The following is a 6,351-nucleotide window of genomic DNA, read 5'->3' as shown; positions in this document are numbered from 1 at the left end:
CGCTGTGCAACTTGTTCCCTCTCGGCCTGGTGTCGCTGTGCAGCTTGTTCCCTCTCGGCCTGGAGTCTGTCCCTCTCGGCCTGGAGTCGCTGTGCAGCTTGTTCCCTCTGGGCTTGTCGTATTTCCCTCTCTGCTTGCTGATGTTCCAGGATCAGCTTTAGGCGCAGTTCAGGCTCAGCCGAACCTAGTAGCAGTAGGTCGGCTTCCAGAGATGTCACCACCGTGTTCGGTGGATCGTCCAGGACATCGTCTCCACTCGCATTCTGTGGCGGGAGCGATTCCTCCTCTGGCGTATTCACTCAAAAAATTGGAGACCAGCACCATGCAAAACAATTTGTCTACAATATTAATTATTATGAAGCAATTAGAATGTGCTAGGGGAAATTAACAGTTAAATTTAGTCAAACATATAGGAGAAAAAAGGAATTTCCCCAAAAAAACAGCACCAGACTAATAATATTATCAGTAAAAATGCATAAATCTTTATTATTTTCCAAAAACCATCAATAATAAAAACACCTAAAAAAAGGTCACCAACAGCATTAGGCTGTTTTCGGGCGCCTCTCCTTCCCCACTGGCAATTGGACCATCCTTATCTTTTTCACCTCCAGCGTAAGTCTCACCTCAACTTTTCTATTACTCCTAACCCTTTTCTCTCCCTCTTAGGAACTGCACAGATTACTTTTTTCATACCATGGGTAACTTTGGCTACCCTCTTTAATTGCTCCTAATATTTATTATTGCCTGCTGTGATGCACTTTATATATATTAAGGTACTGTGTGTATATATAATACTTTGTAGACCATTTTGTATTTAACTCCTATTGTTATGGGATTGCATACTTTCACTGTTACACTTTATCTTTAAGAGGTGATTCCGCTTTTATTGATTTATTGTTCAGATGCCAGATGTTACTATATTATTATATATAATTCTTTTGGGATCGAGAGACCCCGTAGGTCACATGTTGGTGACCTTTTTTTAGGTGTTTTTATTATTGATGGTTTTTGGAAAATAATAAAGATTTATGCATTTTTACTGATAATATTATTAGTCTGGTGCTGTTTTTTTGGGGAAATTCCTTTTTTCTCCTATATGTCCTCCTCTGGTGTGTCGTGAGCTGCATCCGCTGGCGTTGGAGCACGGGCTTGCTCTGCCTCATACTCCTCGAGGGCACGAACCAACTGCTCCTTAGTCTGGCCGTTCGCCGTCTCGATGCCTCTGTGCTCACACAGGTTGAGTAGCATCTCTTTGTTTTGTCTTGCATAGCTGGATGCTTTCTGAGCCATCGTGTTGCAAAATAAAAAGAAAAAAGGGGAGGGGAGCAAAATGCCAAGTGTGTATCTTCATACTGTCCAACAGTCCCGATTTGGGCGGGACTTACCTGGTTCCCGCCCCCTTGTCCCGGGTCCCGCCCACTTATTAACAAGTCCCGTTTTTACAAACCTTTCATATGGTGACACATACCAGGTGTCTTTGAAGCCTGTCTTTTTAAGACAGGGGTCTGTCTAAATGTGCTAATTACAAGCAGCTTATGTCCTGCGTAACATAGCCCAAAACCTCCAGACCTCTCCTCCTTCCCTCCCCTCTGTGCGTAGCTCTTACAGCTTTCTCCTCCTGCCAGCCAATAGAAACACAGAGGCAGCCCTGCCCGCCCCGCCCCCCACAAGCTCGTTCAGGCACGGAGGAGAAACGTCAGCCTGCATCTGGGAGCAGAGATCAGCGTGGCTCCCTGCACTGATGCTTTATGGTAGGCAGATAACAGCTTTCAGTCACACAAATAACAGATTTGTGTGTCCCAGATGATGATAGAGCAGGGAGTTTAACCCTTTCCTCCTGTGCTGCTGCAGACAAATAGAGGAGATAACACACAGCTCTGAGTCACACCACAGATCACAGCAGCCTGTGCTGTACTGCAGAGGCTGTGAGTGTGACTGGGACAGACAGTGACAGACCAGGGACTGTAACTCTTCCCTCCAGTATTATTATTTATTTGTAGTATTCCCTTTCCCCTCACTAGCATTCATGGGAGGAACTTGCCCAGCTCCCAACTGTCCCTCTTTCGGAGGGACAGTCCCTTTTTGAGAGCCCTGTCCCTCTTCCCTCCTCATTTGTCCCTCTTTCAGGACTTTGTCGCTTTTTGTATGTAAATGTATATATTTCTCTACTAAAAAATGTGTTTGATTGACTCTAAACTTTATTCCCATCCTTTAAATTAATATATTACTAATTTTAAAATATTACTATGAAGGAGAATGAGCCAGGATAGAAAGGACCAGTGTGGTTTGAATTATAAAACAACATATTTTTCTTATAAAATCTTTATGGTATGCGCAACTAGGGGCGTGGTGGGGCGTGATCAGGGGGTGTGACATGGGCGTGGCTTAAGTGTCCCTTTTTCTCATCTCAAAAAGTTAGGAGGTATGGTATCTTTGAGAAAAAAAAAGTATATATATTCTGCACTGAGTAGACTTCTGTAGGCTAGTTTCTTCTAGCAAGCTTCAAGCCTTTAGTACTCAGAATAGCGAACTAAACTGCGTACTAATGTACTAAACGTTCCCACTAGAGATGGGCCGAACGGTTCGCCGGCGAACGGTTCCAGGCGAACTTCGGGTGGTTCGGCGAACTTTCCCGGAAGTTCGATTCGCCCCATAATGCTCTATGAGGGTCAACTTTGACCCTCTGCATCACAGTCAGCAGGCGCATTGTAGCCAATCCGGCTATACTAAGCCCTGGAGCCCCACTCCCCCTTATATAAGGCAGGCTCGGGCGGCCATTAGCCTCACTCGTGTGCCTGCTAGAGACAGAATAGGGACAGCTGCTGCAGACTTGTTCTCCTAGGGACAGATTAGTCAGGCTCTTGCCTTCTTAGCTTGCTTAGCTGAATCTTATTGCTATAATAGCGCCCCAGAAAAGCTCTTTTCAGAGCTCATCCTGCTCGTGTGATCAATTTTTTTTTTCTGTGTTTGAAACGGACACTTGTGTTTTTTAGACAGCATTGCTAATTCATACTGTGTGTCTCACTGCCAGCAGCAGCAGCAGCACATTCAGTGACTACTACCTGTGTGTGAAGGTTAGCAGAGTTACCGCCGCCGCAAGCGGTAGCAGGGCGGCGGTTTCTGCATCTCAGCCGGCGGTTTCCACCGCACAGTCAGTTTGTGACATCTTGCCTCAGGGCAGCAGGGACACCGCCGATGCGGCCGGCGGCATGGCAGCGGTTCCCGCTACTCAGCCGGCATCTACTAATCTTCTTGCCAACACGGATACTGCACACCGTCTCTCTGTCACTCAGAGGCTGAGGCTTACGCGCGGGCCAAGCGATAGGACCTTTATGCTAGTAGAAGGGCTACCAAGCCGGTCAGCTGACTCCTTCTGCTCTTCTGATTGGATGAATGACTGGGGCGGAGCTGAGGAGCTCTTCCAGTACATATAGGACCTGTATGCCAGTCATTCCCTGTCTGCTGTTGCGAATACTATATGTGCTAGCTCTCAGACCTTAGCTAGATCCAACAGAGTGCCAGAACCGGCAGGAGCTGGGAATCCACACTGAGTCAGTTTCTTGATAGCTTAAAGTACTAATTGCATTGTTTATCTGTTATGACCTCTTGCTTGCCTGACTTGCGCTCTAGTCTTCTGATTCTGTACCTTGCCTTTCTGATCTCGTTGCCGAACAATTGCTGATTGCACTACACACTGATCCTGTCTCTCGATTCTGTACTGTCTCTGTCCATGAGTTGCTGAACCTGCCTGTCTGACTACGCTACCCTCAGTTCTAGGTATCTAGCCTGAGGGGTTCCAGTATTTCCGCTCCTCGGAAATACTGCGCTGCATTAAGGTCTGAATCACCCATTCCCATCTTGGTGTGTTCAGCCTTAAACCGAGGTCTCCTAGCCTTGGGGACTCTCGGTAGCAGCATAGTTGATCACCTCATTCCACCTGGTGATCTCACTACTTTGCAGATTAGGATCTTATTGTCTTTTGATCCTTGCCTGCAGTAGTGTCTGTGGCTCATTTGTGTTCCTGGGACTCCTGCTCCTCAGGAATTCCTAATTTGTTACTGTTGCACCAAGCACTCACACTTTAGGTGTCCAGAGGTTAGTTCATACTCGCATTATTGATGATTCTGCAGATCATCCATAATCGGGTATATCTGTATTCTTGACGATTCTGCAGATCGCCAACAATCAGATTCTCTCTGTGGGCTGACACCAATCGTTACACTGTGTGTGTGAGACACTTGTGTTGCTTAGACAGCATTGCTAATTCATAATGTGTGTGTCCCACTGCCAACAGCCCACCAGCATTCAGCAGCACATTCAGTGACACCTGTGTGTGTGACAGGGAGCTGCACATTGTACTACCTACCCAGTACTGCATTTACCTACTACTAGTACCTGTTGTGTTTAGTTAACCTACATACACCTACGTTTGTGTTGAGTGAACCCATCTCGCTGCACATAACTACCTTTTGTGTTGAGTGAACTTGCCTCACTGCATATAACTACCTTTTAAGTTGAGGGAACTCACCTCACTGCATATCTACCTTCTCTGTAGAGTGAACTCACCTCACTGCATATAACTACCTTTGTGTTGAGTGAACTCAGCTGACTGCATCTAACTACCTGTTGTGTTCAGTGAACTCACCTCCCTGCATATATAACTACCTTTGGGTTGAGTGAACTCACCTCACTGCATATATAGCTACCTTTGGGTTGATTGAACTCACCTCACTGCATATCTACCTTTTCTGTTGAGTGAACTCACCTCACTGCATATACCTAGCTTCCCCCCGAGATGGACAAAATGGACAAACCAGGTAGAGGAAGAGGTAGAGGAAGACCCAGAGGAAGGCCACCTGGCACTGGCAGGTCTGTGCGAGGTGGTGTTGCTGTGATTTAGTGCGGACCTGGACCAAAGTACAGTGCTCAGAAGAAGACACGTGCCATCACTTCCCAAAATTGTGAGGACGTGCTTGAGTATTTAACACAGAAGACCTCATCTCCCGCAGCCAGTGCTACCAGCGCTAGTACAAGCACCACATCCGCTGCATTTGACACTTCACAGGAGTTATTTGGTGGTGGTGGTGGTGGTGGTGAAATCACTGATTCACAGCCACTACTGCAACAACAAGAAGAAGGCGCAGGTACACCAACTCATACGTCTGAGTTAGGTGGCGATAGTATGGACGTAATGTGTGAGGAGGGGCATGATGAACCACCTGAAGTTGGTGCAGTTGTGGAGTTGTCTAAGGAAAGCGAAGCTGGGCAGGAGGATTATGATGACGATTATACGGATGCCACGTATGTTCCCAATAGAGGAGATGACCAGGGGGACAGTTCAGAGGGGGAGCCAGAGAGGAGTAGGAGGAGACGACTCCATGATAGAAGCAGAGGGAGCTCGTCCTCAGAAACAGCTGGGGGCAGTGTCCAGTGCCATGTATCGCCAGCTATGGCCAGCCAGCCAACATGCCCTTCAACGTCAGCTGCTGATACCACCGTAGCGCCATCACCCCAGGGGGGCTCAGCGGTTTGGAAATTTTTTAACGTGTGTGTCTCAGATCGGAGCAAAGCCATCTGTTGTCTCTGCCAGCAAAAATTGAGCCGTGGAAAGGCCAACTCTCACGTAGGGACAAGTGCCTTATGAAGGCACCTGGAGAGAAGGCACAAACAGCTATGGGAAGAACACCTGAGGAAAAGCAGCACCCCTCAAAAGACAAGCCACCCTCCTTCTCCTCTTCCTCCTTCAGGTGCATCGTCTTCATCCGCTTACTACCTTGAACCTTCACAGCCACCCTCCTTCACACCGCCTCTGCCCTTGAGCGGTTCCTGCTCCTCTGCCCACAGCAGTAGCCAGGTGTCCGTGAAGGAAGTCTTTGAGCGAAAGAAGCCAATTTCGGCCAGTCACCCTCTTGCCCGGCGTCTGACAGCTGGTGTGGCGGAACTATTAGCTCGCCAGCTATTACCATACAAGCTGGTGGAGTCAGAGGCTTTCCGTAAATTTGTGGCCATTGGGACACCGCAGTGGAAGATACCAGGCCGCACTTATTTTTCATGAAACGCCATACTCAAACTGTACCGTGCAGTTCAGAGGCAAGTGGTGTCATCTATTGCGAAGAGCGTTGGGTCAAGGGTCCACCTGACCACGGATGCCTGGTCTGCCAAGCACGGGCAGGGCCGCTACATTACGTACACAGCCCATTGGGTCAACCTGGTGACCGATGGCAGCAAGCAGGGAGTACGTGGCTGTTCAGCAGACCGACTTGTCACACCTCCACGGCTTGCAGGCAGGCCTCCTGCCACCTCCTCTCCTTCTCCTCCAGCTACATCCTCTTCGCTGTCAACCTCCTCCTC

At 48.1% G+C, this 6,351-nt stretch overlaps 1 protein-coding gene across 3 annotated transcripts in view; it reads right to left on the bottom strand.

Annotated features, from left to right (window-relative positions):
• The window catches only part of VEGFB (vascular endothelial growth factor B), a 582,522-nt gene that overhangs the window by 144,516 nt on the left and 431,655 nt on the right, over positions 1-6,351 (bottom strand). The window lies entirely within an intron of this gene.

Source organism: Hyperolius riggenbachi, chromosome 11 (genome assembly GCF_040937935.1).
Source record: "Hyperolius riggenbachi isolate aHypRig1 chromosome 11, aHypRig1.pri, whole genome shotgun sequence".
Lineage (NCBI taxonomy): Eukaryota > Metazoa > Chordata > Amphibia > Anura > Hyperoliidae > Hyperolius > Hyperolius riggenbachi.
The sequence above is the reverse complement of the archived record's forward strand: the minus strand, read 5'-3'. Positions and strand labels throughout refer to the sequence as shown.